Below are 12857 nucleotides of genomic sequence, written 5' to 3' on the forward strand. Positions count from 1 at the left end.
CTTTGTATATACAAGCCTGTGTCTGCTATTACAACCATGCCAATGGTTCAGAAAAGCTTCGCGGACGTGCATGTGATTTAAATTAAGCTCCACTGGTCACAAGTGATCAAATAAAAATATTAAACAATGTTGTAATTAAATTTTATTTATTTTAATGTGTTTCACAACTGTTCCAGGTTTTATTCAGGGTAACATCAGGATGAAAACTCGCTATGGGCTTGGAATTTTTTTCCTCATCAGAAATAAAGGAATCAAGTATGTTAAACAACCAGAGGCTGGGACTAAAGTGAACACAAGCGCTGAGTTTATTTTCAAATGAATTGTGCTTGAAATGTGATCGTGCTGAAGCGAAGACACGAAGAGCGACGAATATAGAGACCGTCTCAGGCAGAAAGATTCTGCAGGGTCTATCTGTGCTGGTGCTGCTTTTATCCTCTTCTTGATGCTGGCGGTGAGGTGCAGGTGTATGGAGCGTCGCTGGCATTCGTGTTGACCTGGCCCTCAGGGAACAAGACAGAAGTCATTTCATTACGGGACCGATTCACGGAGGGGAGATGAGTGTAATGTTCAGATTTGGTACATAACCCCTCATAAGGATTTTTAAATAACTGGGCTGACATGTCACCATTGAAAGGTTTCATATTAATGAGCAAAACTGAATGTACTACTTTGGATGAATGTATAGCAGTCAAAGGTTTCTTGAAGTACACCGGAAACATCACCGCGCTGATTTTTTCACATATGACCATTCTAATCCTCGGCGAGTTACTGCTGCATCCAACCATCAGCAATATCTCAGAGGTGCTGCTCACTCTGCGATGCATTAATTTTGTTCGGTTCAACCCAGCAATAAACTTCTTAAAATTCTGTTTAAAGCGTTATTCCAGCCAGAGCTCAGACTTTCAGCTGTTCTGGGACTTTCGAAATTGAACTGTCAACACAAATATAATGTGTAGGATATGGAGCATCCACGGAGCGACATGAGAATAACGTTAACGGACCTTTTTAATTGAATACAAATCAGGCAAAAACGGTTTACTTGAGAAAGGAGGGTGATCCTCGCTCACCCAGTTGGCTTCTCTTGTGATCTTTCACTCTCTTGTAGTCAAGCTTTCATGTTTCCACAGCGCTGGGCTGCTCTCCACTCATAACCAGCACTCATCATAGCAGCCGCAATAGGAGCAAATACTTAACATCTGTCTTGTGTATGAGGAACCCCCAGGGTGACTCGAACCCTTTTCGTTTCACGATTCGGTTTTTCGCCTTGGGGCAAGAATCTCAGTGTCGATCCACCCTAGGTTCAAAACCTCACCCGAGGTTGAAATTGCCTGGCCTTGAAACGAGAGAGGCCCAAAACAGCCGTGGAATTGTAACAAGTGCGCCTAAAAGGGTGGCTATCACAAGTTGGAAGGAACACAGAACTTCTCAGGATAGTTAGAAGACATCTGTGCAGCCTTATATGCTGGGAAGAAAGACATAAACTAAGCAACCATCTAAGTAACTGAGCATCACCAACCTACCTGGCTTTGAAAATACGAAGAATGGAGGGCTCTCTTTCTGAAATGTCAAATTTCTGAAGGGGTTCAGAAGTGACCTGAGCTTCATGAAAGGAAGCAGGAGGAGGTGACGAAGAGCTCCTCATCCTCCAAACACTTACTTTCTCCACATCTGACCTTCTGCCCTCCTCCTCCATATCCTCCTCTCACCGCATCCCAGGCGGTACAATGAAGGTGTCTCAGTGAGTTCTTGTCCAGAACAACCTCAGCGACGCCAACTTGGCACTGCCCACATTCACAGAGTAAGACTGCCTGACAGCGGGGCACTGGGAGGAGTCACGGGGTGGGAAGGGGGTGGGTGCGAGCGCTCCGTAGGAAGTGTCCCTGTCGAGTCCATGGATTTATTCAGCAAATCCCCTCATTCACAGGGAATCGCAGATGAAGCGAGCGAATGAAGAAGTGAAGCCAATCCAATAAAGCTGTGAAATACGCAAGAGAAGAAACGCACAGGTAGTGGGACCCGCCGAAAAAGTACTTGGACATGTCAGAAATGGGGCGGAGAGAGTCCGGCAACGGCGGAAGACGTTCACGAGGAGCGGCGCCAAACAGTGACGTGCGCTCGCTCCCGTGTCCGCATATGCGCCCCTGCGTGTGTCGGACAACGCAAAGGGGCTGCGTACGCTGCGCTCTGGCTGTGCCACATCTGTCCTGATCCTGGAACATCACAGCTGAGCTGGAATTAGGAGTCAGAGCCTGCATGCACTCTGCTGCCTATGGGTGTAAATGGGGCTATCGGTTACAGCCTTCTTAACAGTCAGCAGCCAGGACACTGCTGCTCACACACACACACACACACACACACAGAATCCCTCTTTCACGCACAATAATGCATTCGTTGGACCGCTTTGACCCACACGCTAAAATTCCAAAAAGGCTGCAACTGATCAAACGCACGAATGTATCTTCGCTCAGTGACGACCACCAAAATGCAAAAGCAGCAAGTGGGGGAGAAAAAAGCATGTAAAGTGATTCTCAACAGTCTCAGTTAAACAAAGGATACACACACACACACACACACACAGAAAAAGAGACAGAAGCAGTAAATTATTTTAGGTGTAATGTGGCCCCAGTGCTGTCAGGGTGATTTATGAACAGCAAATATATTCTAATCTCTCTGGTGTGAGACACGGTGCAGCGAAAGAGGACCCACAGTCTACCAGACTGATCCTGAAGGAGGGGGAAGGAAAACGGGGCCATCTGGGAGGGGTTCCCTGAACAACAAAACCCGCAGGGTAACTGCGAAGAAAGGGCCCTTTCAGTTTCATGGCCTTTATTCATTCAGTTGTTTAATTAAATCTTCTTATTTGTAGTGACCTATAAAATTAACTTTTATGCAGCTGGTTATTTGCTCCAGCAGCTGAGCTTTGTCCCTTACTAAGAAGTTTGAAAGCAGCTCCCTCCCCCTCGTCATTAATCGGTATTAGTGGTCCAATTTTCTCTGACTTTTCTGAAGTCATGTTGTTTTGACAGCACTATATCCATTACATACATGTTAGCAGCAGCAGGAAGTATTAAAATTAATCTGATTTTGAGTCTGAATTCGAGACAAAAATGATGACGCTTGCTCCATGTCTAAATACATTTGTTTAGCAGATGCTTTTCTCCAAAGTGACTTCCAATGAACTCTATGTAGTGTTATCAACCCACACACCTTATTCACCACGGTGACTTACACTGCTAGATACACTATTTACACTGGGTCACTCATCCATACATCAGTGGAACACACTCTCTCTGTCACTCACACACTTTGGGTGAACCTGAACAGCATGTCTTTGGAGTGTGGGAGGAAACCAGAGCACCCAAAGACTTACACTGCTAGATACACTACTTACACTGGGTCACTCATCCATACATCAGTGGAACACACTCTCTCTGTCACTCACACACTACAGGGGAACCTGAACAGCATCTCTTTAGACTGTGGGAGGAAACCAGAGCACCCGGAGGAAACCCATGCAGACTCCACACAGACGGAGCAGGGCTCAAACCCAAGGCCCTGTGAGAGAGTAGCGCTGCTCGCTGCGCCACTGTGCCGCCCAAGTACACACCTCCGTAGAGGTGCTGTGTCACACTGAACGGTAAAAGAATTCAAAACAGCCAGTTTGCAATGGGTCATACCACACGAGACAGTGTTGTCCCAGTCTAGCATGATTAAACCCAGGAAATAGGATTTTAGCATGAATTTGCATAGTTTATTCAAGAAGAGCACAACGGTGCTCAGCCAAGGGGAGCTGTGCATGACCCTGCCCATTTGAAACACAGCTACATTTTTACAGAAACAGCATAATAAATTAAATGGTATATTTGCTAGTGGTATTCTTGAATATTCGGGAGGATTTCCAAATGTATTGTGCAGTATATTTAAATACAATGCTGTATAATGTTGTCCCATACCATACAATATCCGAAAAGAACTGCTTGTAAATCAAATTCTTATAAATCGGAGCAAAAATTACCATTAATTTCAAAAGGAAAAATTATAATGTGGTCCTGAGGCCAAAGAATGTATGAATTTTTCACTCAAATATGCTAATCTATAACTCCAATATATAAACAAGGGCATTTTTCATAAATGAGGGGTAAAAAGTTTGCAAGATCAATTTAAGCGACAAATTTCATTGAAAGCAAATTCTCATAAACAAGAGTTTTTTGAACCTGGGTAATGCTGTATTATATTTTTTTGCTAATATCCTAGCATATATTATATATTTATGCATAGCTGTTCTCCAATAGGGGGTGTGGTGGCACAGCGGGCTTGGCTGGGTCCTGCTCTCTGGCAGGTCTGGTGTTCGAGTCCCGCTTGGGCTGCCCTGCGGTGGAGTGGCGTCCCGTCCTGGGTGCGTCCCCTCCCCCTCCAGCCTCGCGCCCTGTGTTGGCGAGTTAGGCTCCGGCTTGCCGTGACCCTGCTCTGGATAAGCAGTTTCAGACGGTGTGTGTGTGGGTTCTCCAATATACGCAAGTATCCATACATCGTGGTTCGGTTCCAGATGTACCGGATCAGTATGACTTGGCGGAGCCGCTATAGCGCGAGCGAGCCCGGAAAAGCCTTGCTTGGCCCAGCGCAGCACACTCTGGCAAGGAGTTACCAGTTTGGCCCAGCCTACTGAGGCCCTGTGCTGAACTGTGCTACAAGCAGGTGCTCCTGACAAGCACCGCCTGAGGGAGAACAGCTGGCAGATGAGCGCACATCCTCCGTGGGGAATTCGCGAGAAACTTTATACCGTACCCCCCTGCTGCCGCTGCTACGCCTCTCTGTTAGAATGAAAATACGTGCGTCTCAACTTCGGTCCGCTTGACTAAACGAAAGGAACGCGGTGACTCCTGCCGGTGTCCCGAGCGATCCACAGTGTGACACACCCGGCTTTGCAAGCGGGAGCTGCTCAACGCGGTCTTGTGTCGCAGAAGGCAGAGGTCAGCTGACACAATCCACATGCTCTCCACGTAGTTGTTTTGATGCAAGAGGGACTTACGCAGCTTACTTTTCTTTTCTGTTCACGCGTCTGAGTAGTTTTGCTAGATTTTGCAGATCTTGCAGTCCGAAAGAGACGTGAACGTGCAAACGTGCTCCCTAATGAACCTTATATGCAATCAATTGAAATGTCCGTGTAAAAGAAGATTACAGCAAATTACTAATAGTTCAAATTACTGCATGTTTTTAACATGTCAGTGATCATGAAATGGCATATTTGGGTGGCACAGTGAGTAGCGCTGATGTCTCGCAGCGCCTGGTTGGTACAAGAGAATGCGGGTTTGATCCCCGCTCGGTCTGTGTGGAGTTTGCATGTTCTCCTGTGTCTGTGTGGGTTTCCTCACACAGTCCAAAGACATGCTGTTCAGCTTCCCCCATAGTGTGTGAGTGACACAGAGAGAGTGTGTTCCACTGATGTATGGATGAGTGAACCATTGTAAGTAGTATATCTAGCAGTGTAAGTCTTTGGGTGCTCTGGTTTCCTCCCACACTCCAAAGGCATGCTGTTCAGGTTCATCCACAGTGTGTGAGTGACAGAGAGAGTGTATTCCACTGATGTATGGATGAGTGAACCATTGTAAGTAGTGTATCTAGCAGTGTAAGTCACCTTGGTGAATAAAGTGTTGGCTGATAACACTGCACAGAGTTCATTGGAAGTTGCTTTGGACAAAACTGTCCGCTAAATTAATAAATGTAAATATTTACAATACATTGCATTTATTCACTTTGCAGGCATTTTTCTCCAGGTGAAATATAGCACCCCACAGTTTTTTATATTTGTGCACAAGTAAACGGTGCTTCTTGTGCTTTGTGGGACATATATTGTTTTTCTTGTTTGTAACACTAGTCGCCAGTTTTTGCTGTTATTGGTCTTCTTTCAGCTTACATATTTAAGAATTTACTGAAAAGGCAATAATGAGGAGAAGGTCTGTCTAGCCCGTCGCAGACTGGAACATTGTGTCTTCAGGAACAAGGCCTGTTCTTGTCTGGCCTCCAAGTAAAATCCAGCCAAACCTGTGTCTACAAAATCTTGCTGACTGTTTTACTGAAAAAAAAGAACATAAAGAGGATGTAACTTGTTTGAACCCCTCTGTTCCTTGATAATTTTAACTTGTTCAATTTCTTTTCCATCATGTTTTCTAAAATATACATATTTCGTCCTGTTTAAACGAAATAAAGTGCAGGCATTAAATATTCAACACAATATGATGTTGGCCATTGCTGAATAATAGTCAGAACCGCACTTTCTGCCATAGGTTTACAGTCAATACGCAGTAAAAATAATAAACTCCTGTATTTTACTGTCCTCCAAAGCAAAAATCAGCAGCATGGGATTTGGCAAGAGCCAGAATCTATTGCGAGGGAAACTGAGAGCGTGAAAAGTTGCCTGGCTGGAGCGATCATTCCATGCGAACATACAGTGTTGCCTCCTTCGTACTGCGGAGAAAGATTGAAAATGCCAAACAAATTACAGCACTTATTCACTAAACAGACACCCATACGCAGGACTTTTCATTAACTCTGCCGCTCAGCCTTATGGACTCGCTGAGGAAATGCAGACGATGAGCTCTGCTCAAAGAAGCATCTCGATGCCCCTGCTGTGATTCAAACCCGCAACCATCTGGCAATAACTGTCAGAAATCTCTTGCTTTTTTTCGGTAACTAAACACGAGATTATTTCAATAAAAGGAAGACAGGATGTGAAGAAGAGAGTTAGAGTGGAAGGCCGGAACACACACGTAGGACATGTGTTTGATTAGCAGCTGAGATAAGTCGTGTGCCCTAGGGAGTGCAATACTAATAAAATCTGATCTCTAATTTGCTTTGCACGCACACACACACACACACACACACACACACACACACACACACACACACACACGCGAAATGCACCATGACCAAATATTCCCTGCAAATACGCGGAGAAGGAAATTGATCCCGAGCCTCCATGACGCTTAATTGCTCACGCACACGTAGAGACACACAACTACGCAGACGCAGGCAGACGCACGCCAGCAATGACTTTTCATCTCCTTTCTCATCCGAACCGTCCTCCTCATCTCCGCAGCACCGTCGTCCTACGGCGCCTTGTACGAGCCCTCCGCTGTCCTCCATGTCTTCCTTCCACCTGCTTTTATCTTTCAACCTTCATCTCTCCGCTGGCAACAATCATCCTTGCCATCGCTCCCAACGCTTCCTCCGGCTCTCCCTCCCTCCTTAAACCCATATGCACTCACTCAGCGGTACACATATAAATACACATTCACCCATGTCACATGCACACACGTTTAGAGAAACAGAGTCAGCGACACACCGACACCCACAGTGGTAAATGCACATATGCTCATGTATATACAGGCACGCACGCATACTCAGTGACCCACATGCACACACACACGCACAAATACACACAAATTCAGTCATGCAAATAGTGGACTTACAAATGTTAAAATGCATCCACTCGGATTCAGAACTCAGTGACGTAAAAACAAAAGCACTGGCCCACACAGACGGTGAGCGAAACACACACACACACACACACTGCCTGAAACCGCTTGTCCCAAGCGGGGTCGCGGTGAGCCAGAGCCTAACCCAGCAACACAGGGCGTAGGGCTGGAAGGGGAGGGGACGCACCAAGGACGGGATGCCAGTCCATCACAAGGCACCCCAAGCAGGACCTGGTCAAGCCTGCCACACCACCGCACCCCCGCGTGAGTAAAACACAAACCCATAATCATCACCAGCCCTCTCCACTCCTTTTCATTCATTGCTTTGTTCTTCATTCATCTTCCACCATCTTCTCCTCCTGCCGCTTAGGTTTCCAAAGGTCAAGCAGGGACACGCTCCTTATGCATACAAACGATAGCTATCCTCACAAGTTTGCTGAAAATTTCACTTCATTTTACTGTAGTTCAGTTCATTTTTCTCTAGCAATCTACCCACCTTGCTTCCTCAGAGTGTCATCACAGGACAGTGCAGAAGTACAGATACAACAAGCATCATGTGTAATAGTAACGATAAACAGTTAAAAATGACGGGAAAGAAATCAGAATACACAGAGGAAAGGGTCCAAAATCTCTAGTCCAGGGCTGGGAGGAGAGAAAAAAAACTGTCGTGGGTTCAAGGACAACTGACTATAAGCCTTTCATGGATATGTAGTCATTACACAAATGCTAATATTTTCACACAAACATCACAAATCCATCTCAATATCCCATGAAAAACAAAGGCACTTTCGGCTTTTTGACTCAGTATGAGCGCATGCATGGAAAGCAATAAGTGAAAAGCTATACAGGTAAGGGAGGGGGCGTGGGGGTGCGGTGGCGCAGCGGGTTTGGCCTGTGCCTGCTCTCTGGCGGGTCTGGGGTTCAAGTTCTGCTTGGGGTGCCTTGCGATGGACTGGCATCCCGTCCTGGGTGTGCCCCCTCCCCCTCCAGCCCTACACCCTGTGTTGCCAGGTTAGGCTCTGGTTTGCCATGACCCTGCTTGAGACAAGTGGTTTCAGGATGTGTGTGTGTACAGGTAATTAACTGTAATCAATATTAACTGCTCTGCTATGACAGCCACATGTCAAAGTCATTTAATCAAGAGCTGAACACAGAGACATTGGCGCAGAACAGAGGAGAGAGAGACCAGGGATATGAGCAAAAAGAGTGACAAACCAAATGCAATGAGGAAAATCCACCCAAAGTGCCTCTTCTTTTTCACTGATTCGGTCACATTTATATGTGGAGTGATTTGCAAGCTCTACAAATTACTCATGGTGGAGTTTGCATACTGAGCGCTAACGAAAAAATAAAAATTGCTCTGAATGAAGGTGTCTGCTAATTTTATATTTTATAGTACTCTTTTCTTTTACTTATTTTGCCACTCGACTGTTGTCAAGGATTACAGTTCTTCTGAATGTTTTGGCAAGTAATTCTCCCTAAGTTCCGACGAGCTGCATTAGCACTAGTCTTCGCCTAGTGCCAAGCACATATAGAAACATTAGAAGGAAAACATTTGGAAGTGTAATCTTCGCAAGCAGTTCTATGGTGTAATAAGGATGTAAAACAAAACACAATCTTCACTTTGTTTTGGAGTCATTAAGAATGCATGCTGGGTTGAACAGATTTACATAATCATCTGATCATCACATCTTAAACCAAAGAAACATAGGCTTCCTCTGTTCTGTACGTATACATGTAAATGTTAAACCAAAATGAATGTCTTCCATTTGCACAAAACAAATGTACTTACAAAACAGGGCCTGCAAAAGAAACATTTCAGGAGATCCCAAGGAGTTCCTGTACAACACAGCTGCTACTCCTGTATAGTATGTAAATGTTTGTGTACCTTATAAAAATATATATATAAAAAATATATATAATATACAGTATATAAATATATATATATTTAAAAAATTGTAGGAAGGTTATCAGGATTCATCTATCCTGTGTTTTATGCACGTATTCAAGTGATGAACATCGGTGCATCAAGTGGAAAGTAACAAACCGGGTTTACTTAAGAATCACGTTTGCAGCTATGTTTCTTTCCCCTGATGTAACGTACAAATTGTGTTTTTTGCCGAGATGTACGTCGCTTCGGATAAAAGCATCTGCTAAATGAATAAATGTAAATGTAAATGTAAACTACGTAGATAGATAGATAGATAGATAGATAGAGCCTAACAGCTGTTAGCAGAAATGACTTCAGCGCTTCTTCAGACAGAAGTCCTAAGCCTTCTCAGAACTGTGAAGGTTGTTTAATGTAGCACTGAACACAAAGACATCGGTGCAGTAGAGAGGAGGAAACATATGAGCATATGACACGTATGACAAAGGTACCCTTGCTGTACAGAGCCTTAGTGTTACACCATTTCAGGCTGTTGTTCAAGTACAACGCTGAGAACCTGTACGTTCCCACCACCTATACTTCCACTCATCAATGGTCACCGAACAGCGGAGCCTTGAAGCTCCTGAAGACCACCATCTCTTTCGTTTTGCCTCTTGCTGTATCATGTTAGAACTTCTACGCCGTTGTAGCTGTACAAGTTACAACTTGTTACAACTTCTCAATGTTGTACATGAAGTCTGAGGCGTACAGGGTGAAGAGTAAGAGCTCCAAGACTGTCCCACGAGGGCCCTCTGTACTGCTCACGGCCATATCAGACACACCACCTTGCAGCTGCACAAGCTGTGATCTACCAGTCAGGGAGTAAAAAATCTGGTAAACTGTGAATGTTCCTAACTGAAGCTCCTCCCCCAAGAGCCCAAAATGTATGGTGGTGAATACAGTGGAGGTCTGAAAAAACATCATCTTTACAATGCTGCCTTTGCCCAAGTAGGAGTAGGCTTTATTCAGCAGGTACCCATCCATTATGTAGAGATATCCATTATGTAGGAAAGTCTCATCACAAACCTCCTCCTCTTCCTGTTAATCCACCACACCCGTTTGACATTGCTGCACCAAAGTTTCATTCAGATGTCCAGTTCCCTAACTTCCGTGCTCCTTGTCACCCACAGGAATATTTTCACAATGCTGTTCCCTGCCCTACATTGGGGGTAGAACCCAGGTGAGCAGACCGGTACCAGTTTCAACAAAGAACTCATGAACCACATTTCTATGTGCATGTGTTGCCATGCCATGAGTGAGTGCGAAGAGTAAATAGATGTGCATATCTAATGTCCTCAATGAGACACGGGCAACAACAGCTGTGCATGTGATATTTCCCGGGGTGGTGATGAAAAAAGCTGGACAGGAGGCAGAATGATGACTTAGGAGAGTTCCACTGTTAGGACCTTCAAGATGGAGCGCAAGTAACCATCCATGGACCTACAACATGCCTACAACATACAACATGCTGTGTGATGTTTTCCTTTAAGCTGGAAACATTTAATGTGGTTAATAAGAAAAACACAGATTCCTTGAAGGAAAAAAAACATTTTTTCCAGCCCAGTATGTCCCTCCATATATGGACAACAGAGGAACATAGATTTATGAGTTGCAAGTTTAAAGCTCAGGAAGGAACCTGATTTTGTGCCTGTGAGAAAGGTGCTTATATAACGTAGCTTTGATAAAATATCCATCTGTATGAATGAGTGAAAATGAAAGTCACTTCACATAAAAGCAATAAAAAAAAGGAAATACTAACAGGCATCCAATGTTACCATCTGTTTTTGAGTGTGATCCTGCAGTCTAATGAGATGATGATGCTCCACTTTATCGCAGTACTCACCTGTACATATTGTAAAAGTCTCATTAAAGGTAATTATTAGAAGGCTGTTTTGGGGAAAGGAGGAAGCTGTATTCTCCCCCGGAGACCTGAATCTGTAATTGTGTTCAATAGCATGCCTGTTCTTAATTTCCTGACATTCAGATAGCCACAGTGTTTGGCCTTGTTGAAAACACACTGATGCTTTTACTCAGATTTCCATTAGCGTAGAACCAGTTGCCCAATATTGCTGCTCTCATTCAACTCACCCTTCCGCTACGCCCCTGCAGGAACAACACAATACAGTGCACAAATCATAAGTGCAGTATATAATAAAAAGTGTAAGTGCTTTAAAAGTGCAAAGTGAAGATGAATTGTGAAGGAAATCATGGGTGTAACTAATGTAAATTAGAACGAGTTGAGACCGTGACCAGGAGCTTGATATATAATAAACAAATGATGAAACTCAAATCCATTCCATTACGTTCTTCTCGCTGCTTATGAATTGTTCGGTGCCATGGGCCATTGTTAGCAGGTAGGAAATAAAAAAAAAATATTAAATCACTTAAGCTTTGCCCAGCAAGAAAACTGTCAGTTTGGAGTATGGAGTGTTCAGTTACTAGCCAGTGAATGTAAAATTCACATGCTGCTAATTCTTATTTTTCTCATTTTTACAGACAACATATTTAGAAGGCAATCGTAAGAAATGTATTGCTACAGATGCCCAGAATTTGTGTGCGTGAGTATGCGCAAATGTGTGCGTGAGTTAGTATGAGAGCACAAGCGAAAGTCTTCCGAGCTGTGACTTTAATTAGTGTTATCAGACTGTGACCCATGTGGGAATGAGATGTAAGATACAAGTTGGCCCAAGGAAATGATAAGCCTGAGGACGTAGCCCCTGCCTCGCCACCCTGGAAACTTCAGCAGCCCTTTATCTCACAAACACACACCCGGCATTCACACTCGAGGTTTACCACCAGTTACTGTTACTTTACTGGGTGGCCCAGAGACTGTCGTGTCACTGTTGTTTCTACTGAGACTGACCATACACCTCTACTTCTAGAGCTTGATGGTTGAAAGGTCAGAGGTGGGCATTGAATTAAAGGGATACAAGACAGCATCCACTGAGAACCTGTGTAATATGACTGACTTCACCTGTGACTACTTATACATATTTAAAGAGTGGGATTCTGGGCATAGATAAGGATAAGGAGCTCAAAAATCTCACACAGACAGCTGGATTTAGTCATCTCCGTCTTTGTGTTTAATCTCATTTTTCCTTTATTTCGCTGCCGATTTTACTTCCAACTCCCTGATGCCATCATGCCTGAAGAGCATAGGTATCTAAGCTACTCTGTTGTGCCATTTAGTTATTTCCCCTATAATTTATACTTTGTAAGTTCTCTGAGAGGTTTCTGTTCTACCTGCCCCCCGGTTGACAATTAACATGGTTTCCTCTCAATAGTTTACCGATTTATTCTGGGAGATGCGATTACACTGTATGCTTCCACGTGTAACTGCATCCCTGAAAAAGACACGGTGCACAAACATCCATCACATTGAAACAACTAACACAATTTTACTCACCGATTGAATAATCCATCATTGACAAACTGCTGCAAAATGTTTAAGTGAG

This window comes from Scleropages formosus, chromosome 4, assembly GCF_900964775.1.
Source record: "Scleropages formosus chromosome 4, fSclFor1.1, whole genome shotgun sequence".
Taxonomy (NCBI): Eukaryota; Metazoa; Chordata; class Actinopteri; order Osteoglossiformes; family Osteoglossidae; genus Scleropages; species Scleropages formosus.